General features: G+C 44.4%; 2 long non-coding RNA genes across 3 annotated transcripts in view; one reads left to right on the top strand and one right to left on the bottom strand.

The window, feature by feature from the left end:
* Positions 1 to 26849, bottom strand: part of LOC144597306 (uncharacterized) — an 81171-nt gene that overhangs the window by 39203 nt on the left and 15119 nt on the right. The window lies entirely within an intron of this gene.
* LOC144600710 (uncharacterized) lies at positions 11266 to 13989 on the top strand. The gene is made up of 3 exons (XR_013548172.1): positions 11266 to 11384; positions 12285 to 12414; positions 12684 to 13989. It is a non-coding gene; the product is annotated as an uncharacterized LOC144600710 (long non-coding RNA).

Raw genomic sequence — 26849 nt, 5'->3', positions numbered from 1 at the left:
ATCTGTGGAATTCTCAGCCTCAGGTTGTGTGAGTGGGCAGATGCATGGCAGATGCAGTTTAATGTGGAGGCTTCGGCTCGGGCCGCATGGATGCCGACATCGGGAGCTCCGGCAGCGGCAGCGTGTTTGCCCACCCCGGATCGCGGGGATTGGGTCGGCCCACCGCGGACATTTCACCGTCCAGCGCGGCCTGAAATAGGCCGCGGGATTTTTCTCTGCTCGGCAAGGGGCTTCAATGTCAGGAGCCGTGACCGCCCCGACGTGCAGCAGCAGCGGCAGCGTGTTCGCCCGCCCCGGATCGCGGGGCTTGGGTCGGCCCGATGCGGACCTTTCACCGTCCGGCGCGGCCTGGAACGTGGCAACGACACCAGCCTGGCCGCGGGAGAAGACGGCAGGGGAAGGGAAAAGACATTCTGGCCTTCCATCACAGTGAGGAGGTGACTGGAGGAGACTCACTGTGATGGATATTTCTTTTTTTTGTGTGTTGGTTGGGGTTGTGTAATTTGCTTATTTGTGTAATTTGCTTATTTTATTGCTTTTATTGTTGGACTATGGGTGACTAAATTTCGTCCAAAAAACTTGTTTTTTGGATGACAAATAAAGATATGAATCTTGAATCTTGAATAAATGTGAGGTAAGAACAGGAAGGCAGATTATTATCTGAATGTTGTCGTTAGGAAATGGGGAAGTACAAAGAGAACTGGGTGTTCTTGTTCATCAGTCATTTAAAGTAAGCATGCGGGTACAGCAGGCAGTGAAAAAAGCTAATGGCATGTTGGCCTTTATGACAAGAGGAGTTGAGTATAGGAGCAAAGAGGTCCTTCTGCAGTTGTAAAGAGCCCTAATGAGACCGCACCTGGAGTACTGTGTGCAGTTTTGGTTTGTAAATTTGAGGAAGGATATTCTTGTTGTTGAGGGCGTGCAGCGTAGGTTTACTAGGTTAATTCCCGGGATGGCGGAACCATCATATGTTGAAATACTGGAGCGACTAGGCTTGTATACACTGGAATTTAGCAGGATGAGAGGGGATCTTATTGAAACATATAAGATAATTAAGGGATTGGACATGCTAGAGGCAGTAAACATGTTCCCAATGTTGGGGGAGTCCAGAACCAGGGGCCACAGTTTAAGAATAAGTGGTAGGCCATTTAGAGCAGAGATGAGGAAAAACTTTTTCACTCAGAGAGTTGTAAATCTGTGGAATTCTCTGCCTCAGAAGACAGTGGAGGCCAATTCTTTGGATGCTTTCAAGAGAGAGCTAGATAGAGCTCTTAAAGATAGCGGAGTCAAGGGATATGGGGAGAAGGCAGAAACGGAGTACTGGTTGTGAATGATCAGCCATGATCACATTGAATGGATGTGCTGGCTTGAAGGGCCAAATGGCCTACTCCTGCACCTATTGTCTATTGTCTAGTGAGAGCAAGGTTACTGTTCTGGCACTATTCAGTCAGACGATCGATCTCCCTCCTACATTCTGACATCATTTTCTGTAATTCGTCCAAAAATTATCGTGTTGTCGGCGAATTTAAAGATTCTTCTTCTGAAGAAGAAGGGTCTCAACCCGAAACGTCATCTATTCCTTTTCTACAGAGATGCTGACGCTGCATTACTCCAGCACTTTTTCCAGCTTAATGACATATTTGCAAACGTTAACTGACCTGAACTGCACCCAATAGGCCAAGCGTGCTCTCATCAACATCTTGCAAAGTTGTAACATGATATCCCATCTCCTATTCTCAGTGCCCTGACACATGAAGACAAGTGGGTAGAGCTAAAGAGCCAGTGGTCAGAAAAAAATTGCTAAAATGGAGAATTATCTGAGTATTGTACCTAAAGTAGTCAATAAACACCCACAGGGTCATTCAAATTGATATCAACAGCTTGCAACCATAGTTTACATAGTGATGACTTAGGAAATGATGGGGACAAGACAAAGTCTCACTATAGTTGTTTTGGTCAGCATTTGGGACAGAAATTTTTGTGAAAAATTTGGGAAATGTGTGAACTTACCCAACATGTGTAATAGGAGATAAATTAGTCCTTATTAGTAAACATTGGTGGAATTAGAAGCTGGATTGCATTTTTTTGTGTGCATGAAATGCACATTGAAAGATAAAATGATAATCACATTTCTTGGGGTTTTCAATGACATTGACAGACTTATTTAAGGGTAGGGGAAGAGTTAAGATGAATGCAAGACCTGTTCACTGCAAAGCAATAACCAATGTTAAAAGAGGAAATATGTTTGCAAAATTTAATAAGATAAATGCTAGAACATTTCTAAAATTATACGAAAATATTGAGCTTTGTCCACGACTGCCCCGACATGCAGCGGCGGCGGCAGCATCTTCGCCCGCCCCGGATCGCGGGACTTGGGTCGGCCCGCTGTGGACCTTTCACCGTCCGGCGTGGCCTGGCAACTTCAACAGCCTGACCGCGGGAGAAGATGGCAGGGGAAGAGAAATGACATTCTGGCCTTCCATCACAGTGAGGAGGTGACTGGAGGAGACTCGCTGTGATGGATTTTTCTTTTTGTTTGTTGTTTTGTGTTGGTTTGTGGTTGTGTAATTGCTTATTTGTATTGCTCTTACTATTGGACTGTGGGTGACAAAATCTCGTCCAAAAGACTTGTTTTTTTGGATGACAATAAAGGTAATTCTGATTCTGATTCTGATTCTGATTCTGATATTTGGAATGGTAAAAACAGATGATAGTGTAGAATATGTGATGATCATTTAATGAATGTTCTTGAATGTAACCCACCAGAGATTTGGTGAATGCAAAACAAAATGTCAGATCCAAATTTAACGAAACATCAGCAATGTATCTCATATACTTTTCACAGAATAGAAGGAGGCCGTTTGGCCTGAGGCATCTATGCTAGCTCTCCCATTCTCATCAGTTGCATTCCCCTGGAAAGACACAAATTGCTGGAGTAACTCAACAGGTCAGGCAGCATCCCTGGAGAACATGGATAGGTGACGTTTTGGATCAGGATCCTTCTTCAGACTGAGCCCCATCGATGTTGCCTGACCTGTTGAGTTGCTCCAGCATTTTTATCTTTCCTTGTTAAGGCACCATCACATTTCCTTGTTTCTACAGTCATATTTCCCACCTTATTTCCTGGATCCCATTCTCTCCCACATCCATCTTTGCCCTCTGATCCTGTTGCTGTTCACCAGCACAAGGTGCAATATATAGAGTCATAGAGTCATAGAGTGATACAGTGTGAAAACTTGCCCACACCGGCCAACATGTCCCAGCTGCACAGAGGCAGGTGAGTATATAAAATGAGCTGCCAGAGGAGGTGGTTGAGTTAATAACTATAACAATGTTTAAAAGACATTTGGGCAAGTGCATGGACAGGAAAGGTTGAGAGAGATATGGTCCAAATGTGGGCAGGTGGGACTATTGTAGATGGGGCACCTTGGTCCGCATGGGCAAGCCTGGCCAAGGAGCCTGTTTCAGTGCTGACTCTATGACTCTATGGCTCTACAGTGTTGGATCTCATAGACATTGTGTATTCCACATGATGCATACCACACAGATCGGGCCACTTGCATGAACAAATTTGTGAGTTTGGGCAATGACTGAGCTCATGGCCGTCGGATCCTATCCCCAAGTTCCAACAACTTGGGAAATTGGGAAGGGCAAGTTAATGAAGTGTTTGTGGAAGAGCCTTTTGGGAGCAGTGACCACAGTTCAATTAAGTTTAAGATATTTATGGAATGGGACAGAGAGGGCCCACGTGTGAAAATGCTCAACTGGGGTAAGGCCAACTTTGAGGGTAAGAGAGAAGGTCTCGCTCAATAGACAATAGACAATAGACAATAGGTACAGGAGGAGGCCATTCGGCCCTTCGAGCCAGCACCGCCATTCAATGTGATCATGGCTGATCATTCTCAATCAGTACCCCGTTCCTGCCTTCTCCCCATACCCCCTGGCTCCGCTATCCTTAAGAGCTCTATCCAGCTCTCTCTTGAATGCATTCAGAGAATTGACCTCCACTGCCCTCTGAGGCAGAGAATTCCAGTTGACTGGAGCAGGTTATTTGAGGGGAAAGGAAAATCGGCCAAGTGAGATGTTTGTAAAAGTGTGCTGACGATTATTCAGGCTGTACGTCCCTGTTAGAGTGAAGGGCAGGGCAGGCAGATGTAAGGAAGCTTGGTTGATGAGGGAAATTGAGGCATTGATCAAAAACAAGAAGCATGTGTGGGATTGGTATAGGCGGCTGGGATCAAGTGCATCCCTGGAGGAGTTTTGGGAACTAAGGAGTGAACTGAAAAAGGAAATCAGAAGGGCAAAAAGGGGCCATCCCAAAAGATTTTATAAATACACGAGACCAAGTGGACTTGTTGGGCCCAAAGCTCTCCTGCATTCGTGCAGCACCCTCTCCTCCCCCCCCCCCCTCCCCCCTCTGCACTCCCCTCCGCTCTCCCTTCCGCTCTCCCCTCCGCTCTCCCCTCCACTCTCCCTCCCCACTCCCCCCTCCCCCTCGCTCCACTACCCCCTCCCTCCACTCCCCCCTTCACTCCTCCCCTTCCCCCCTCCTATTACCTCCCTCCCCCCTCACCCCCCTCCCTCCTCTGCACTCCCCTCCGCTGTCCCCTCCGCTCTCCCCTCCACTCTCCCCTCCACTCTCCCTCCCCACTCCCCCCTCCCCCTCGCTCCACTACCCCCTCCCTCCACTCCCCCCTCCACTCCCCCTTCACTCCTCCCCTTCCCCCCCTCCTACTACCTCCCTCCCCCCTCACCCCCCACTCCCCTCCCCTCCCCCCACTCCCCCCCTCCCTCCACTCCCGCCACTCCACCCCCCTCCGCCCCCTCAACCTCCCTTATCTCCCCTCAACCCCCCTTATCCCCCCTCCTTCCTCCCTCCCTCTCCTCTTCCCCTCCCCCCCACTCCGTCCCCCTTCCCCTCCCCCCCACTCCATCCCCCTTATCCCTCCTCGCCCTCCCTCCATCCCCTCCCCTCCCTCCCCCCTCCCTCCCTCCTTAGGAGATAGATTTAAACTTTAAAATGTGAATAACTTTACAAATATAACACCGATTTCAATGGAACCTCTTCCATTAGCACCAAAGGGACGACGGTGAATAAGGTGGGCCTAAAATGGCCGCGCTATCGTGTACCATTTTGGCTGTAGTTCAGGAACAAACAAATAAACAAACGAGACAAGGGGGAAAAGGGTAACTAGAATCAAAGCGGGCACCTCTGTGTGGAGGCACAGGAGATGAGCAAGGCCCTCAATGAGTTTTTCTCCTCTGTATTTATCGAGGAGAAAGACAGTAAGATGGAGGAACTTGGGGCAGTCAATGGGAATGGCTTGAGAGCAGTACGTGTTACCATCAAAGAAGAACTGAAGGTACTATTGTGTGTGAAGGTAGACAAATCTCCAGGGCCCGATCAGATATATCCGAGGACATTGCGGAAAACTAGAGAGGAAATTGCGGGAGCCCTGGTTGAAATTTATGAGTCGTCCTTAAACACAGGAGAGGTGCCGGAGGACTGGAGAGTGGCAAATGTTGTGCCTCTTGTCAAGAAAGGCTGCAGGGGAAATGCTGGGAACTGTAGACCGGTGAGCTTAGCATCTATAGTTGGAAAGTTACTAGAGTATTCTGAGGGTATAGGTTTTATAGGCATTTGGACAGGTAAGGGCTGATTAGGGATAGTCAGCATGGTTTTGTATGTGGAAAGTCATTTCTCACAAATCTGATTGAGTTTTTTCAAGATGTGACCAAAAAGCTACATGGATTTCATTAAGGCATTTGACAAGGTTCCTCATGGTCGGCTGCTCTGGAAGGTTAGATTGCATGGGATCAAAGGAGAGATAGCTGAATGGATAGCAAATTGGCTCCATGGAAGGGAGCAGAGGGTGATGGTGGAAGGCTGCTTCTCGGACTGGAGGCCTGTGAATAATGGTGTACCTTAGCATCCGGTGTTGGGCCCGTTACTGTTTGTCATCGACGTCAATGATTTGGATGAGAACATATAGGGTGAGATTAGCAAGTTTGCTGATGAAACAAACGTGGGTGGTTTTGCATTTAGTGAAGATGGTTGTGAAAGATTGCAGCAGGATCTTGATCCATTAGCCAGGTGGACGGAGGAATGTTTGATGGAATTTAATACAGAAAAATGTGAGGTGTTGCATTTTGAGACATCTAACAAGAGCAGGACCTACACAGTAAATGGTAGGCCTCTGGGTAGCGTTGTAGAGCAGAGGGATCTAGGAGTGCAGGTGCATGGTTCCTTGATGGTCGAGTCGCAGGTAGATAAGGTGGTCAAAAAGGCTTTTGGCACATTGGCCTTCATCAGTCAGAGTATTGAGTATAGAAGGTGGGAGGTCATGTTGCAGTTGTATAAGACGCTGGGGAGACTGCATTTAGAATATTGTGTTCAGTTCTGGGCACCATATTATAGGAAATATATTGTCAATCTTGAAGGGGTTCAGAGAAGATTTACGAGGATGTTGCCAGGACTAGAGGGTGTGAGCTATTGGGATTGGTTGAGCAGGAGGATGCGGAGTGATCTTATCGAGGTGTATAAAATCATGAGAAGAATAGATAGGTTGGAAGCACAGAATCTCTTGCCCAGAGTAGGGGAATCGAGAACCAGAGGACATAGGTTCAAGATGACGGGAAAAAGATTTAATAGGAATCTGAGGGGTAACTTTTTCACACAAAAGGTGGTGGGTGTATGGAACAAGCCGCCAGAGGAGGTAATTGAGGCTGGGACTATCCTCACGTTTAAGAAACAGTAAGACAGACACATGGATAGGACAGGTTTGGAGGGATATGGACCAAGCACAGGCAGGTGGGACTAGTGTAGCTGGGACATGTTGGCCGGTGTGGACAAGTTGGGCTGAAGGACCTGTTGCCACACTGTATCACTCTGACTCTATGACACTAACTCTGCATCTGTTGGTTGTTATTAATCTCCTGAAAGATTATATTCTTCTGAGATCACCCAGACACTCAGTCTGAGACAATAATCCATCTTTTGAGCCACCCATTTCTGCTGGTCAAGCCCCGTGATGCTCTCTCTGAGCCCATCACTGTGCTGTCAGTATTTGCAACAGGTGCATTGTCATATCAACTGCCAGCCGATCTCTTGAAAGGCACATATCCCAGGGAGAATTATTCCAGGCTTCGCAACCAGGCATTCCCCAGACCTTTCCATTTTGTGATTGGGACGTGCGAGAATTTCCAAATCATTTCCTTCGCCAGATGGACCTGCTCTCCCAGCATTTGCCCCTCCACCCACTCACCACAGCCTCAAACGGTTCAAGCCTCATCCTGTGGCCACAGCTCACATTCGTCAAGTCATTTCTATCTTCTGCATTTCTCTTCTGCATTTGGGGTTTTGCAAATTTGTTTTTTTCAGAATATCTGTTGCGATATTTTTCCATGAAACGCTTATTTTATCACCAGAGATTTCGTCAGTTTGATCATTTGATAAAAATGAGGTTGAGCAGTAAGCAAATTTCAGCAACTCTTCAATATCTTCCTGAATATTAATCGTTGACTTGTCCTTGTGTTGGGGGTTGAATTGACTAACCATTGTCACAGCACCATCCTAAATTCCAAAGGATACCCATGAATCGAGTGGGACATAAAGGCTGGCACTGCCAATGACACTCACGCACCATGCTTCAACAGGACAAATGTCTGACAGGAAGTACACAGGACTCCATTTTATGAAAACATCTTCTCAATGTGCACCGACTACCTGAGTGTGATACTTGAGCAAGCAGTCTATATGGATCAGCCTGCAACACTGACATGTAGATCACATGGAACTCAACAGTGCAACCAAAACAGCTCCCACATCTCAGCCCAAGAAGAAAATACATCAAATTTTCCCCATCAATGCTACTTAGAGGCATCACACAATCCATAGTAACGTGCTTGATTGTTTATTTTAAGAACTGTTTTAGTTGCACTAAGGTACGAGTAGGGTTTTTTTGCACTAGAATTGTAGTTATTGATGAGGTACGAGGGTAAACTAGCCAATAATATAAAGGAGGATAGTAAAAAAGAAGGTAGTTGAGGCCAGTTCATTGGCTATATTTAAGAGGGAGTTAGATGTGGCCCTTTTTGCTAAAGGGGTATGGAGAGAAGGCAGGTACAGGCTACTGAGCTGAATGATCAGCCATGATCATATTGAATGGCGGTGCAGGCTCGAAGGGCCGAATGGCCTACTGCACCTATTTTCTATGTTTCTATGTTTCTATGTTTCTAAAAGCTTTTTTAGGTATGTAAAGAGGAAAAAAATAGTCAAGGCAAATGTGGGTCCCTTGAAGACCGAAGCAGGGGAATTTATTATGGGGAACAAGGAAATGGCAGACGAGTTGAACCGGTACTTTGGATCTGTCTTCATTAAGGAAGATACAAGCAATCACCCAGATGTTCTAGTTGCAAGAGATCCTAGGGTGACGGAGGAACTGAAGGAAATCCACATTAGGCAGGAAATGGTGTTGGGTAGACTGATGGGACTGAAGGCTAATAAATCCCCAAAGCCTGATGGTCTGCATCCCAGGGTACTTAAGGAGGTGGCGCTAGAAATTGTGGACGCATTGGTGATCATTTTCCAAAGTTCTATAGATTCAGGATCAGTTCCTGTGGATTGGATGGTAGCTAATGTTGTCCCACTATTTAAGAAAGGAGGGAGAGAGAAAACGGGAAATTATAGACCAGTTAGTCTGACATCAGTGGTGGGGAAGATGCTGGAGTCAATTATAAAAGACGAAATTGTGGAGCATTTGGATAGTAGTAACAGGATCGTTCCGAGTCAGCATGTATTTACGAAGGGGAAATCATGCTTGACTAATCTTCTGGAATTCTTTGAGGATGTAACTAGGAAAATTGACTGGGGAGAGCCGGTGGATGTGGTATACCTCGACTTTCAGAAAGCCTTCGACAAGGTTCCACGTAGGAGATTAGTGGGCAAAATTAGAGCACATGGTATTGGGGGTAGGGTACTGACATGGATAGAAAATTGGTTGACAGACAGAAAGCAAAGAGTGGGGATAAATGGGCCCCTTTCAGAATGACAGGCAGTAACTAGTGGGGTACCACAAAGCTCGGTGCTGGGACCACAGCTATTTACAATATACATTAATGACTTGGCTGAAGGGATTAAAAGTACCATTAGCAAATTTGCAGATGATACAAAGCTGGGTGGTAGTGTGAACTGTGAGGAAGATGCTATGAGGTTGTAGGGTGACTTGGACAGGTTGTGTGAGTGGGCGGATCCTAGGTTAATTCCCGGAATGGCGGGACTGTCATATGTTGAAAGACTGGAGCGACTAGGCTTGTATACACTGGAATTTGGAAGGATGAAAGGGGATCTTATCAAAACATATAAGATTATTAAAGGGTTGGACACGTTGGAGGCAGGAAGCGTGTTCCCAATGTTGGGGGAGTCCCGAACCAGGGGCCACAGTTTAAGAATAAGGGGTAGGCTATTTAGAACGGAGATGAGGATGCATCAAGCACCTTGCACCCTGAAAAGATCATTGTTCACAGTTCTGTCCAGACTCTTGTCAGTTGTAACCTTAAACTCACAAATGTTCCTTGACACCACGTTTCGCCAACCTGCTTGCAGACTACCAAATGCAGTAGACGAGGTTTACATTTGGACCTCTCTCTCACCTGGAAGGGCTGCTGGGGTTCCTGGAGGGAAGTGAGAGAGGAGATGTAGGGACAGGTGTTATGTCAGGTGTGGTGGTAGGAGAAAGTACCTGGCGAGGAGGCAGATTGGGTGGGAATGGATGACTAAACCAAAGAGCTGCACAGGGAGATTCTCTATGAAAAGCAGAATGGAGTGGGGATGGGGAAGGTGTGACTGGCAGTGGGTTCAGGTTGAAGGTGGCAGAAATGTCGGAGAATAATGTGTTGGTTGCGGAGGCTGGTGGAATGAAAGATGTGGAACAGGGGAACTTAGTCCTCGTCCATCTGTGGGGATAGGGAGCAAAAAAGGTACTGCAGGGCATAGAAGAGACACAGGTGATGGATCCATTCACAACAGAAGGAGGGGAAACCACATTTACTGAAGGAAGAGGACATCCCAGATATCCGAGAATGGAAAGCGCCATCTTGGGAAAAGATGCAGTGTAGACAGAGAAATTGAGAATAAGGGATGGCGTCCTTACAAAAGGCAGGGTGAGAGGAGGTGTAGTCAAATTATGATTTAAATGGCAAAAGATAGCAGAAACATGCAGAAACATGCAGCACGAATACAGAAGGCTCTCATAGTTGCAGCGCGGATCAAGAAGGAAGCAGAAAACTGCCTTTCATTTCAAAAGAGATGGAATGTAAACAAAGGGTAAGGCTATTGCATAAAGCATTAGTGAGATAACATTAGAGTACTGTGAGCAGTTTTGTGATCCTGTTATTTAAGGAACAATAGATAATTATTGGAGACAGTTCACAGGATGTTCACTGGATATGGATTGTCTTATGAGAGAAAGGTTGAAATGGTTGGGGCTGTACTTATTGTAACTTAAAAAATAAGAGGTGATCACACTGAAACATGGAAATACTGAAGGGATTTGGCAGCCAGGTGTTGGAAGGATGATCCTGCTTGTAGTAAAGTCTGGGACCAAAACACATCAACGCAGAACAAGGTGGAGGACTCATGTATGAATGAGACAAGGAAGAATATCTTCTCTCAAAAATCGGTGACTTAATTGAATTCCTTATCCCAGGAAAGGCTGAATCTTTGAATATATTCAAAGTGGAGATAGATTTGTAATCAGTAAATGAATCAAGTGTTATGGGACAGGGTGGGAGAGCGGATTTGAAACGTTGGATTAGCCATTGTTTTATTGAGCATGAGAGAGGATCAAGTGCCGTATGGCCTACTCCTATTCCAATTTCAATAGACAATAGACAATAGACAATAGGTGCAGGAGGAGGCCATTCGGCCCTTCGAGCCAGCACCGCCATTCAATGTGATCATGGCTGATCATTCTCAATCAGTACCCCGTTCCTGCCTTCTCCCCTTACCCCCTGACTCCGCTATTCCCATGATCTCCATCACACCATCACCTTTTTTGCAGCTATCCTTTTCTTAAAAACAAACTGTGTATTTTGATATGATCTACAAATTGCAACATATCTGCTTATTATCTGTTTGACTATCTTGGTGTCATCAGGGTTTTCTGCTGCACCAGTGATTGCCCTTTGTAAGTTTGTTATATTGCGCAACCCCCGGTTAGTTGGAATATAAATGGCAGAGGAAATAGAAGGCACCAAGAAAAGCCAACTGAATCAGGAAGGCTGAAAGACTGCTCGGGAAGACTGGAATCCGACAATGAACTACAGTGTTAGTGCTACATTCCTGCTGCTGCTGCTGCTTGGAATTTGTGCAGCTTTGTCCATGGGTGAGGAAAATACCCTAGATCTTGTCATTTATAGTCTTTAAGCTTTATAGTTGTAATACAATTGGATTTTTGATTAATTCGGCCAGTTGAATGGAACTATTGAAGACAGTTCACCGGAATTTAGAAGATTGAGGGGGGATCTTATAGAAACTTACAAAATTCTTAAGGGGTTGGGCAGGCTAGATGCAGGAAGACTGTTCCCGATGTTGGGGAAGTCCAGAACAAGGGGTCACGGTTTAAGGATAAGGGGGAAGTCTTTTAGGACCGAGATGAGAACGTTTTTTTTCACACAGAGAGTGGTGAATCTGTGGAATTCTCTGCCACAGTAGGTAGTTGAGGCCAGTTAATTGGCTATATTTAAGAGGGAGTTAGATGTGGCCCTTGTGGCTAAAAGGATCAGGGGGTATGGAGAGAAGGCAGGTACGGGATACTGAGTTGGATGATCAGCCATGATCTTATTGAATGGCGGTGCAGGCTCGAAGGGCCGAATGGCCTACTCCTGCACCTATTTTCTATGTTTCTACGTTTCTATGAATGTTCATTTGGATAATCTTAGACATGAATTGTCTCGGTGGAAAAGGTTGAAAAAGTCGAAACGGGTTACTCATTGTAACTTAAAAAAATGAGAGGTGATCACACTGAAACATAGAAATTCCGAGGGGGTTTGGCAGGTTCTGATTCAAAGGAAAAGACAGTGTGTGTTCTCTAGGTTGTTCTGTTTGATGTTCTGTCTTGCAGGTTACTATGTGTCCAGATGAAACTTGGTATGTCCTTCCTCGGTCTTAGAATAGACCTTGTTGTAACAGTGCAGAAGGCCAAAGAAAAGGCCACATTGTGAACACAAAGTAATAAAACTCATTTTAAGGAATATATTTTTACAACATGTCATTCGTTTTACAGCGGGTCATATAAATAACAATGGAGCATACTGTACCTGTAGACATTATGCAACAAAACGCATGTCCAAGAATGATATTTATAAAATTGAAATCATCACTGCAGGCCACAAATGCAAGTTTACAGAAATCAAGTAAGAATCGTTCATGCATTTAAATTTTCATGTTTATATTTCAATGGGTGGGATTCATGATAATCTGGAGAAATTGTACGAATTATAATTTTATCTGCAGATGATCTGCCACAAGTAAAACGGACAAACAAGAGAACTCTGACAAACATTTTTTAATTAAATGATGTTGTAATTTACCTCCCCCCCCATCCCCCCCCCCCCCCCCCATTCCCCCCCCCCCCCAAAAATCTAATAACTAGAAAGATAAAATGTCTCCCTTTTTCTTTCAGAGCTTATCTGAGAAAGAATAAAACGTCTTGTTTGAGTGGGAAGGCTGACTGGGTGAAAACGCTTATTATTGGCATGCTTAACAGTACTCAATAGTCGGATACATTTTGAAAGGCTTCATTGCCACAATGGTATCCTGAGGTGATGAAACAGGTTTTATACCTACAAACGTTTTTACGGTGAAGTGATTTTAATTCTAAATAAAAAGGATTGTATCTCTGATATGATTTATGCATTAAATACATGGCATTCTAAAATGTATTTGTCTGTTCCTAAATATAATGCCAAATCTTCTATCTCTTCCCTATAAGGGAAAGCCTCCAATATTAAATCATAGAATGAAGATCACAGCAGATCATTCAGCCCAAATGTCTTTGCTAGTTATGTAAAAGTGATATTCAAGTACACCCATCTGTGGCACTTCAACTCCCACCCACCACCAAAACTCCACCGCCATTTCAGGTATTCTCAAAGCCATGGAATTTCTCTTTATTGAAAGCTTCCAACGAACTCTTTATTGAAAGTTACCATTAAATCTGCTTCCACTGTCTTTTCAGAGAGAAACATCAGATTAACAGCTCTCTTCCTTGTGTTTCTCCTGCAAATTTCTTTACATCCGTGTCATCTAGACACTGGTGCTTTCGCCACGAACAACACTTTCATCTTACTTTCTCCATTTTATGTTTCATGATATACTGGATAAATGCTTCAAATCTCCCCTTCACTCTACCTGTGCCTTGTTAAATAATCCAAGCTTCTCCATTTTCTCAATAAAATAGAGATTCCAAAAACATGGGTTCATTCTTGTAAATCAGCTTTGTGGGACTTTGATTTTGGACATGTAATTTGTTGCCAAGAACTGGAAGGATTACATCAGCTAGAAACCTATGAAAGGTTTATCATAATACCTTGCTTTTTTTTATTCTATGATGAGATGGACAAAGCCAAGAATCCCTGTCTCCCTTTTCAATGGCAGTTATTGGCACATCAGGATGGGGGTGATTGAGCTTTCCTGATCTGATGACATTGGTAATCCAGGGGCACGGTACTATACCCTACTCCACGTTTTCCAGACACATCTTTCCAGCTACTGCTCCATTCTTTTCAGGGTCTCTATTATTCTGTCATTCACCTTTTCTCTGTCATTCGGTAACACAAGGAACATTAAATTAGAGTAACCAAAGTAATGTGGATAATTGGCCTTCAGTTTAAGAACATGCTTCATATTATTTTAAGCTATAAGTGGCGAGGCACAGCGAGAAATCTGTCTGTAAAGAGCTTGCTATATTATATGTATGAGAAATTGTTTGCGCTCAAGTTTTTTAAATAAACTGCTTTGAATCCAATAATTGTATCCTGGTCATCATTTTAAAGAGGCACAGGGAGAATGATACAGGCCACCAAAGCTAAGTTAAGTCCATTCGATTTATAGAGGTAAAGAACACAGAAAAAGGCTGAATGAGTCTGACGATGGGTCTCAACCCGAAACATCACCTATTTCTTTTCTCCAGAGATGCCGCCTCACCCGATGTGTTCCTCCAGCATTTTGTGTCTATCTTCAACAGAAATAGACAAATCAGCCTACCATGTCCATGATATCCAGTTCTCATCTATATTAATGCCATTTACTAGTACTTTGTCTGTAACCTCCTATGCTTTGGCAATACAAGGGGTCATCCACAAGCTTTTATAATGTTGTGAGAAACCCATCCCCACCACCACCACCACCAAATGTGTTAAACATTTTAAACATCTTCTACGTGACTGTTTTTCCTCAGTTTTGCTCTAATCACTTATCTCTTACTCGCAATTTAATCTATCTTATCCCCTCCCCTCTACATGCCCAAGGTAGTGCAAGAAGTGGTCTTTAGAGTTCTGTTGCCGAGGTAGGATTAGAGTTGTTCAGGTCAGTTCAAGAATCTGACGGTGTAAGAGAGTAACGATTCCTGAACCTGGTGGTGTGGGACTTCAGGCTTCTGGATCTCCTCCCTGACAGTAGCAGCAATAAGATGGCATGGCCAAGATGGCAGGGATCATATCATATCATATCATATCATATATATACAGCCGGAAACAGGCCTTTTCGGCCCTCCAAGTCCGTGCCGCCCAGCTATCCCCGCACATTAACATTATCCTACACCCACTAGGGACAATTTTTACATTTACCCAGCCAATTAACCTACATACCTGTACGTCTTTGGAGTGTGGGAGGAAACCGAAGATCTCGGAGAAAACCCACGCAGGTCACGGGGAGAACGTACAAACTCCTTACAGTGCAGCACCCGTAGTCAGGATCGAACCTGAGTCTCCGGCGCTGCATTCGCTGTAAAGCAGCAACTCTACCGCTGCGCGATCCTTGATGATAGGCAACACCTCATGTAGATGCTTTCGATGGAGGGCGCGGGGGGGGGGGGGGGGGGGGGGGGGAGCTGTACCTGTCATGGACTGCAACTCTTTCATTCCTGTGCGATAGAATTGCCATACCAGGCCATGATGGGACCAGTCACAATACTTTCTACAGTGTATCTGTGGAATTGTGTTGGAGTATTTGGTGACATGCCGGATCTCTTTAAACTTTTAAGAAAGTAGGGTTGCTGGCACTTCATGCTTCCATCTACGTGCTGGGCCTGGGCCACGTTATCTGAGATGTTAACACCCAGGAATTTGTGCAATGTCTCGTAACCATCAGGATTAAATTCCATTTGCAATTCAATCTGATATGCTAGCACCAGCTATTCTGCTGCCTTTAACTCTATGACAATTCATTGCCCAGCAAATATAACACACCTTGATTTAAAGGAATGGAAGGTGGCTAACCTTGTATATTCCCTGTATGAGATGTGACAGTCTTCCAAGGAATTGCAAGTGTCCTTTTTAACATACCTTTTATACTATGAATAGGAACATACTGTATAGCGCTGAAGGAAAGTGTAGGACGAATGTGTAGGAAAAAAACTGCAGATGCTGTTTTAAATCGAAGGTAGACACAAAATGCTGCAGTAATTCAACGGATCAGGCAGCCTCTCGGGAGAGAAAGAATGGGTGACATTTCGGGTCGAGACCCTTCTTCAGACTGAGACCCTTCTTCAGACTGAAGAAAGGCCTCGACCCGAAACGTCATCCATTCCTTCTCTCCCGAGATGCCCCCTGTCCCGCTGAGTTACTCCAGCATTTTGTGTCTACCTGTAGGACGAATGTGCGGATGATAGCTTGGTGACAGAACTTATAAAGTAAAACAGTTGGCCCAGTCTTTCCTTAAAATTCTCTAATACAATTTAAAATGTTGTTTCCAGTAACATTTCAAGCAAAGGATTTCAGATCGCAACCAGCTCATCTTAAAAAAAATGTTTCCTCATGCTGCCCCAGATTCTTTTCTCAGTGATCAGATTATGTTTGATTCTGACTCATGGATGTACAAGGAGGTCTTAAGGCCTCTTCATCCTTCCCCACTATTCAATAAGATCGTGGTAGATCCAGCACATTATCCACTTTCCTATCCAGCTCCCATATCACATAATTCCCTTAAAATCAAAAAATCTATTCATTTCAATCGTTAATTCATTATTCACAATGCCATTATTATTTCTGGAGTGCCTTGTTAGTATTTGCTGTAAAAACAATTGCAGCATTCTCCAAGTTACTGTTTCCTGACATACTGGTCTTCAGTTCCACATTTTTTTCTCTCCCTTCTTTCTTAAATTGTGTGGTATCATTTGCTATCTTCCAGTGTGCAGCAACTGATCTTAAAGCAATTGCAATTTTAAATGATGTCAACCAGTACATTTACTACCGCTGAATTTAATATAAGAGACTGAAGCCTCTCCCTGTCTAAAGGATACAGAAATGAAGAAATCATTTAAAAATCCCCGATGAACTTAACATTCCCTTGCTTATATTTCCATGGGGTATCCAGTACATCTGGAGAAATGTTGTATTTACTCGACCAAGTGGATCCATTTGGCCCAAACCTCTCCTGCATTGGTGCAGCACTCTCTCCTCCCCCCTCCCCCTCCCCCACCCCCCACCTCCCTCCCCCCTTGCCCCCCTCCCCCTTCCTCCACCTCCCTCCCCCTCCCCACATCCTCCCCCTCCCCACATCCTCCCCCTCCCCCCCCTCCTTTTCCCCTCCACCCTCCCTCCCCTCCCCACTCCATCCCCCCTTATCCTCCCTCCTCTCCCCCTCCCTCCCTAGGAGATAGATTTAAACTTTAAAATGTGAATAACTTTAAAAATATAACACCGATTTCAATGAAACTTCTTCCATTAGCACCAAAGGGACGACGGTGAGTAAGGTGGGCCTAAAATTGTTGCGCTATCGTGTACCGTTTTGGCTGTAGTTCAGGAAAAAACAAACAAGAGTTTTAGTATATAGATGTGTGTAGACCATCCACCAAAGTTAAAAGGTGCAAACCAAAGAATCCTTACAGAAGTCTAATCCCTTACATTTTGAAATTAATATGTTGAAATTTTACATGTAAGATTCCAAATGAGCGATGGAAGTTTCTTTCTGAGTGGAGATGAAATCAGCTAGGAAAATCTGTTTGGATTGGAAGGATCCTTGGGTGAAGAATGATATTGAAGTTTAATGGTAAGTGCTACAATAGAGAATTCATTCCAAAGAGTTTCATTTCATTTAGGATAATCTCAAGGTCATGAAACATGCTTTATAGTGGAAAACTTTCTTCATTACAAAGTTATTTTAATTATAGTTCAATTATACATCCATTATAAATTGTTCATCAACATGTATGATCCTTGAAAATATATATATCAGCACTTAAACACATAGAGTCATCGAGCATGGAAATCATTCAGCTGAACTTATCTATGCTGACCAAGATGTCCCATATCAACTAATCAAATTTGCCCACCTTTGGCCCATATCCCTCGAAAACAGTTCTATCCATGTACCTGCCCAAGTGGCTTTTCAATGCTGTTATAGTATCTGCCTCAACAACCTCCTCTGGCAGATTATTTCCACATATCCACCATCTTCAGAGGGAAAAAGTTGTCCCTTATGTTCCCACTAATTCTTGCCACTCTCACCCCAATCCTATGTCCTCTAGATCCCAACCTCCCCACTCTGGGTAAAAGACACCATGCTTCACCTCATCCATTCCCCCCCATGACTCTGTACACTTCCTCAAGATCACCCCTTGAGCCTCCTGCACTCCAAGGAACAAAGTCCCAGCCTCCTTACAGCTTAGGCCCCTCAGTCCCAACAACATCCTCACACATCTTCTCTGTACTCCCTCCAGCCCAATGACATCCCTGTGACCAAGACTGAACACAGCACTCTAAATGTGGCCCCACCAATGTCCTGTACAACTGCAACACAACATTGCAAACACCACACTCTGTACCCTGAATGCCATAGGCCAATGCAAACCAAGCCCTCTCCATCATCCTACCCACCCATGACACAACCTCAAGGGAACTATGCACCTGCACCCCTACATCCCTCGCTCCACCACGGCCTCAGGGCCCCACATACACTATGAAGGTCCCATCTCAACCCTACCTCCCAAAATCCCAAAGCACCCCTCACCCACCTGCACCAAACTCCATCAGCTATTCCTCTGCCCACTCGCCCAGCTGATCAAGATCCCACTGCAATCTGTGATGTCTTGAGAGGTCGGGAGCTTTTCTCTTGAAGGTTGGGAGGTGTGGGTGCCGGAAATGAAGACAGAACAGTTCTTGTTTTCAAACTTAAATTCCACATATTTAGTCTTTTCCAAAAACAGGTAAACTTAATTGTTTGCAGACAGGTACACAAAACCAAAACAGGTAGTTAAATCAAAACTGTAGCTTGCTGCCTTCTTACAAAATATAACTCAAACACTGCTTCTCTCCCTTTTAGCTCTCTCACTGAGGCAATCAGCTCAACTAGTTCAGCTGAGCAGCAATCAGTGTCAGCAGCAATCAGTGTCAGCAGCAATCAGTGTCAGCAGCAATCAGTGTCAGCAGCAATCAGTGTCAGCAGCAATCAGTGTCAGCAGCAATCAGTGTCAGCAGCAATCAGTGTCAGCAGCAATCAGTATCAGCAGCAATCAGTGTCAGCAGCAATCAGTGTCAGCAGCAATCAGTGTCAGCAGCAATCGGTGTCAGCAGCCATCAGTGTCAGCAGCAATCAGTGTCAGCAGGGCAGACAGCCCTGCTGACTATGGTTTTTGTAGTCTTTTGCTGGCAGCCATGATGGTTTGTAGTCCTTGTTGCATCCACCGGGAGGAAATGTATCTCCCCTCTATGACTCTACCTCTCATGGGCGGCACGGTAGCGCAGCGGTAGAGTTGCTGCTTTACAGCGAATGCAGCGCCGGAGACTCAGGTTCGATCCTGACTACGGGTGCTGCACTGTAAGGAGTTTGTACGTTCTCCCCGTGACCTGCGTGGGTTTTCTCCGAGATCTTCGGTTTCCTCCCACACTTCAAAGACGTACAGGTATGTAGGTTAATTGGCTGGGTAAATGTAAAAATTGTCCCTAGTGGGTGTAGGATAGTGTTAATGTACGGGGATAGCTGGGCGGCACGGACTTGGAGGGCCAAAATGGCCTGTTTCCGGCTGTATATATATGATATGATATGATATGATATCACAAATCCTTGACAACCATCTTCACAGTCCACAATACCATCTACTTCAGTGTCATCTGCAAACTGCATACTAAAACTGTCAATAGTTTATCCAACATATTTTTCTTTAGCAATAAATTATCTGCTGAAGTAATTCCCAGCATCTGTGGGGTGGAGGAGAGTAATGATCGATGATTCTAACCAGGAGTGTCTAGGACCAGAGGTCATAGCCTCAGAATACAAATATGTTTTGTTCAGGAAGTAGATGAGGAGGAATTTCTTTAGTCGGAGGGTGGTGAATGTGTGAAACTCGTTGCCACAGAAGGCTGTGGAGGCCAGGTCAATGGATATTTTTAAGGCAGAGATAGATAGATTCTTGATTAGTATGTGCATCAGGGGTTATGGGGAGAGGGCAGGAGAATGGGGTTGAGGGGGAGAGATAGATCAATTATTGTAAACCTCCTCTGGATCCTCTCCAACATCAGCACATCTTTCCTCAGATTTGGGGCCCAAAACAGCTCACAATACTGCCCAAATGCAGTCTGACCAGAGCTTTATAAAGCCTCAGCATTGCATCCCTATTTTTGTAGGGCTGTGTCCTCTTGAAATAATTGTTAACATTGCATTTGCCTTTCTTACTACTGATTCTCCAATTTCTCAATATAACTCAGGTATAAATCCAAGGATACCATCTACCCTTGTGCAACATTCCAAAGTTACCCTGCCCTGAGACTTGTGTGTTCCCACCTTCAGTCATGCCTCCTACTGCAATGTTATGTAGCCGCCTCTTCATACTCAAATATTTCTCTTCACATTTCGGTCCATGAGATTTCACTCACCATGTGTCTGCTCACTTCACCAGCCTGTCTCTGATTCTTGCCCCTCCCACAGTTTACACTATTATATGTTTTCCATGTAGTCTTCACCCAACTCTGTGCCTTGTCATCTCGTTAAGTATACACACAAACTGATTGTCCCTGTCGCAAGAGACACAATGCTGTTAATAATGAAGCAGTGATAGAGCACTCAAAAGGCCACTTGTCCTATCGTGTCGCTGTCAGCTCTGTGAACGTCCATCTACATATCAATCTCCCCTCAATCAATCAATCTACCCTCAGCAACCCTTTTTGTTAAATTATCCAAGATCTCAATCAAGCAAAGCCCAGCATTTATTTCCACCCCTAACTACCCTTGATCCACTGTATGATGAAGGTACTCCCAAGATAGTGTAGGGTAGGGCTTCTAATATTTCGACCCTGTGATGATGAATAAAGATTGAGTAATTTGGGATGGAATACAATTCTGCTGCAGCTTCTGAAGGCCCACAAAGACTTCCTCAAGACACTCCTCAGTTCAGTTTTGTTTATTATCATGTGTACCGAGGTGAAAAGCTTTTGTTGCGTGCTATCCACTCAGCAGGAAGACAAAACATAATTACAATTGAGCCATTTACAGTGTATAGATACATGATAAGGGAATAACGTTTAGTGCAAGGTGAAGCCAGCAAAGTCCGATCAAGAATAGTCCGAGGGTCACCAATGAGGTCGATAGTAGTTCAGCACTGTTATCTGGCTGTGATAGGATGATTCAGTTGCCTGATAACAGCTGGGAAGAAACTGTCCCTGAATCTGGAGGTGTGCTTTTTCACACTTCTATACCTTTTGCCTGATCGAAGAGGGGAGAAGAGGGAGTGGCCAGAGTGCAACTCGTCCTTGATTATGCTGCTGCCCTTGCCGAGGCAGTGTGAGGTATAAATGGAGTCAATAGAAAGAAGGATGGTTTGTGTGATAGTCTGGACTGCGCTCTGTCCACAATTGGCTGCAAGTCCTTGCGGTCTTGGTTGCTGTTCCCAAACCAAGCTGTGATGCATCTGGATAAAATGCTTTAGAAACACAGACATAGAAAATAGGTGCAGGAGTAGGCCATTTGGCCCTTCGAGCCTGCACCGACATTCAATGTGATCATGGCTGATCATCCAACTCAGTATCCCGTACCTGCCTTCTCTCCATACCCCCTGATACCTTTAGCCACAAGGGCCACATCTAACTCCCTCTTAAATATAGCCAATGAACTGGCCTCAACTACCTTCTGTGGCAGAGAATTCCACAGATTCACCACTCTCTGTGTGAAAAAAAACTTTCTCATCTCGGTCCTAAAAGACTTCCCCCTTATCCTTAAACTGTGACCCCTTGTTCTGGACTTCCCCAACATCGGGAACAATCTTCCTGCATCTAGCCTGTCCAACCCCTTAAGAATTTTGTAAGTTTCTATAAGATCCCCCCTCAATCTTTCTTGTCATCTCAATCCCTTTCAAGTATTACTGAATGTTTTTAAATTGTGAGAATTCTGCTCAATATAATGTCCCTGCCCCCTTTCACCAATGATAAAATACAAATTGTGGTGGTGATCCCATGAGTTAGCACTCAAACTGATTTTGATTTCACAACACAATTAGAACTGGTTGTTGCACAACATTTCACAATCTGCATTCATGGACCATCCCTTCTCATGAGTTTACCTCCATCTTTAATATGTTTATTTGATTTCCATTGTCAAATCTTGCATAAAAGCAGATTGTACAATGAACATTACTGCCCTTTCAGGAATTTGTAGTCTTTCAGTAATTATCAGCACCCGGCTCCTTAATACATTCAACGCTACTACCTGGAAAAAAAAAACCAAAATATTTGTGAGTTGGTCCTATATTATTCCGCATAATTAAGTGGAGAAAGAGCATGAAATTAGCTGCAATCCCGGCACTGTTCACTTCGCATACAATAGGCTGCTCGGTTACTCCTAGATCCACACAGCTTGCTTCACTGAGGCAATATCTTAATCGGTTCATCTATCGATGTTCATATCTGCATTCAATTAGTGCTCCACTTAATAAGCTCTTAATTAGTGGTCGCAACCCAGACCATCACACAATCCAACATCTATTCCATTGACTCCATCTAAATTTCAAAGCATAATTAAGGACGAGTCTCACTCCAGATATTCCCTCTTCTCCCATCAGGCAAAGGGTACAGAAGTGTGAAAATGCATACTTCTAGATTCAGGGACAGTTTCTTCCCAGCTCTTATCAGGCAATTGAATTTTCCAATCACCAACTAGAGAGCTGCCCTGACCTACCATGGACCTCATCGGATAAACATAGACCATCTTTAGTCAGACTTTACTGGACTTTATCTTGCATTATTCCCTTTATCTTGTATTTGTACACTGTGTACGGCTCGATTGTAATCATGTATTGTCTTTCCACAGACTGGATAGCGTGCAACAAAAAAGCTTTTCACTGTACCTCGGTACACATGACAATAAACTAGACTAAACAAAATATTACCGAGCAGCAAGGTGGTGCAGCAGCAGAGTTGCTGCGGCCTTACACCTATTGCAGTGTTGGAGACCTGGATTTGATCTACGGGTGCTATCTGTACGGAGTTTGTACGTTCTCCCCGTGACCACGTGGGTTTTCTCCGACATCGGTTTCTTCCCACACTCCAAAGATGTACAGGTTTGTAGGTCAACTGGCTCGGTGCGGACTCGTTGAGCCGAAGGGCCTGTTTCTGCGCTGTATCTCTAAACTAAACTAAACTAAACTAAACAGTAATTTAGGAGTCTTTTGGATAGACATTTTGGATAGACATTTGTACCAGCATCTGCAGTTGTTTTCTTATACAGTCTTTGATCGGACTCTACTGACTTTATCTTGCGCTAAACATTATTCACATTATTTCCTTTATCGTATCTGTACACTGTGAATGGTTCAATTGTAATCATGTATCGCCTTTCTGCTGACTGGTTAACACGCAACAAAAGCTTTTCACTGGATTTCGGTTCACGTGACAATAAACTAAACTAAACTAAACTAAACTAAACTAAACTAAGACAAGGCAATAATTAGTACACTGATACCAACAGATTACTCTTCAAGCCATAGACTAGCCTGGGTCAGGATCATGCAACTCCTACCTTGCAGCACTTTGGGGAGCTGTAAGCACCGGTACTGCAGTAGATCAAGAAAACAACAGCATTGTCCCACTGATCAGCTATTGGAAAATGCTGATACTCTAGCAAGGCCCACGTGCCATACTAAACAAAAACTAATAATTCCACACTTTTTATCTCACCATCAGCCTGCCGTGGATCAACAAAACATTCAATTGACCACATTGATGCATACAGGACCTAACTTATCTATCATTCCAGTCCCTTCTGGAAGCAGTATCTGTAGAGAGGGACCTGAGGCATTGGCTCCGTTCCTCTCTCCAGCAGTGCAGCATGACCAGTTGAGTATATCCAGCACTTCCTGCTTTTGTGCATGTCTTGTTTGACATATCCCTTCATCCACCTTAATGTTCCTGTGTTGCATTCTCCTAAAGGCTACAGCTGTAGATGTTGGTTCACTGGCTGTGTATGAGGCTGTGGACCATGAAAGACTGATTGCCTTGAGCGGCTCTGTATCTGGATGGCCCAGCTCCTCACTACACTTATCATAACATCATGTTGTCATGAAAGCTCACCTCGCTGACAAGCGACATTAAACACAATGGCGTGGTGACAATGGTCAAATCACCACCCCAGTTTGTGTGTGACAGGGCTGCTGATTTGTGCGGCACAAGGCAAAAACTTTTAACAATCCAGTAATCTGATAGAGGACATATTGTTCACATGCCCTGGCACCTCCTAAACCTTTATGAACCTAGCTAGAGTCATGAAGCCTTGATCTGAAATTGCACAATAGAAGTCTAAACTCCAACTACAGCATTCAACGTTTTAGTGCCCTCTACTTGTGCAGAGATCTCTGTCACCCAACACTACAGCCTGGTTAGCTCCAAGTGGCTGCCACTTCCATGCTGGAGAGGATAGACATGAGGCTCTGCACAAAGCCATGTGAAAGGTTTGGAGCAGAACTCCCCGTATCCAGGGCCGTTTTTACAGCATTATGGGCCCCCGGGCAAAGCAGTATACTGGGGCCCCTACCGTTACTCTCCCCCACCCCCCTTTCCCTACCAGCCCCCCCTGTCGTGCCGGCGAAAAGCACTTACCGAAAAGCACTTAGCGATGGACTTAGGGTGCTACATTGTTGCGAAAGGCACTTACAGATCGCTGTGAGAAGCACTGAAAATGTTGCAAAAAAAGCACTTATTGAACCTACATTTTTAAAGTTGTATTTATTTATTGCAAGTCACTTAACATACACAGATCAGCATGGGGCCCCCGGGCAAGTGCCCATCAGGCCCATGCGTTAAGACGGCCCTGCCCATATCCCTTAATGTTAAATGCAGTTTTAGGGCAATGTTAGGACAATGTTCGAAGCATCTTAATGGTGCATAGATTGGACTATCAAAGTCCTCATCCAAGCCTTGCAGAACAGAATTTGTGTGTAACCTCATCCTCTGGGGAATTCTACTTAACCTCGCCTGTTTGCAGAAGTAATAGCTACCAGAATCTATAATGAGAAATAACTGTGCTGTGAAATTATCAAGGTGATGTAAACAAAGGGGGGGGGGGGGGGGTTGTCATGGCATGGTTATATCATTATTATAAAGGGATGTATTCCAATAACTATCAAGGGAATTGTGGACATAAATGAAATCAATCGTAGTTCAAAGGCCAATATTCATCTCTAGTGAAATGTTCATCTTCATTGGTCTAAAAAACAACTGGCACCCTTCACTCTCAACAGAACTATTTTTTCTGAGACTGAAGGCTCTAAGGCAGCATTATATAAAAGGACAGGCACAATCCCTCTGTATTCATTGGGGCAGTGCTATACATTTATGTACAAACATAAATCAACCCAGACTATGATCCTGGTAACAATATCAGCTTCATGAGCTAGTGCTGAAACACTGATAATTGCTGCAAACACATGAGTTCATGTTCATCAGCTGTGAATCTGTGGAATTCTCTGCCTCAGAAGGCAGTGGAGGCCAATTCTCTAAATGCATTCAAGAGAGAGCTGGATAGAGCTCTTAAGGATAGCGGAGTCAGGGGGTATGGGGAGAAGGCAGGAACGGGGTACTGATTGAGAATGATCAGCCATGATCACATTGAATGACGGTGCTGGCTCGAAGGGCCGAATGGCCTACTCCTGCACCTATTGTCTATTGTCTATTGTCTAAATCAGCCAAAAAAATAGAGAAACCATTTGAGAAAAGAATGGGTGTTCCAACACATTATCCACTCCTGGTTTTGAAGAGGGTTTTATTTTATCAACCAATCACACAGGATACCATCAAACCAGGTAATCCACACACACAAGAGCGACCACTAAAATCCCCAAGAACTAGCTCACGCAATATCTCCATTGCCCTCAAGTTCAAAGTGAAGGTCACCCCACTGCCCTGAAATGCAGCCTCACAAATCTGCAGCTGGTCTCCACTGGTAACCGTTATAAATCACTGCAGCGTAATAAAGGTAAAAATAAACTCAACCTTTATGGTGGGGAATTTTTGACTTTTTGGTTGATGTGACTTTATCATTCAGAGGGGAAGCTGCATGTGCAGCATTTCCCAAAGCTCAGAGCAGGCATTTGTGATCTTACTGAAACCATACCATGTTAGTTTTTAGTTTAAGTTTTAGAGTGGAAACGGACGCTTCTGCCCACTGAGTCCGTGCCGACCAGCGATCCTTGTACACATCTTACACACTAGGGACTATTTGCAGTTTTTACCAAAGCCAATTAACCTACATACCTGGATTGGGAGGGAAGGGGTTGGATAGAGCTCTTAAGGATAGCGGAGTGAGGGGGTATGGGGAGAAGGCAGGAACGGGGTACTGATTGAGAGTGATCAGCCATGATCGCATTGAATGGCGGTGCTGGCTCGAAGGGCTGAATGGCCTACTCCTGCACCTATTGTCTATTGTCTATTGTCTATTGTCTACATCTTTGGAGTTTGGGAGGAAACAGGATCACCCGGAGAAAACCCACACGATCACAGGGGGGATGCACAAACTCCATGCAGACAGCACATAGTCAGGATCGAACCCAGGTCTCTGGCGCTATAATGCAGCCACTTTACCATTGCGCCACCATGCCACCCTAAAAGAAATGTCCTTGGACTAGCAAGATGCCTCCTCCACACACTATTCTACTCCAGAAAGTGTAGGTTCCTCTTCCCCCAGGATATATCAACCCCTTCCCTCCCAACCCAGCAGCAGAGAATTCAATCTTTCCTTGTGAACATTCCCCGCTGGCTGGAAAATTTCTTCTTGCATTGTGGCGTGACTCTTTAAAGGGAGTCAGAGGTGTAAGGATACATGGCAGAAGCACGAGGTTTGGGTAATAACGCCTTGTCTGCATGACGCACAGCAGCATTTCATGAGGGAAATCATCCCATAGTTTTCATGCAGGCACTAATAAACGCCCTCGTGTCAGAAATGTTCAAAGCCGCATCAGAGAGATTGCTAACATTGATTTAACATTGACAAATATTGTTGCAAATACATTTCTAAGTAACTATTTTTACCATTACTTTTCTTTTATTTCTTTAAAACCCAGTAAATTTCTTCAATAGATTTATTTTTAGTTTCCTCATATCCCCATTGTGTGGATTCAAGCAATATTTTGTAACTACTCTGCGGTTTTCTG

Source organism: Rhinoraja longicauda, chromosome 1, assembly GCF_053455715.1.
Source record: "Rhinoraja longicauda isolate Sanriku21f chromosome 1, sRhiLon1.1, whole genome shotgun sequence".
Classification (NCBI taxonomy): domain Eukaryota; kingdom Metazoa; phylum Chordata; class Chondrichthyes; order Rajiformes; family Arhynchobatidae; genus Rhinoraja; species Rhinoraja longicauda.
The sequence above is the reverse complement of the archived record's forward strand: the minus strand, read 5'-3'. Positions and strand labels throughout refer to the sequence as shown.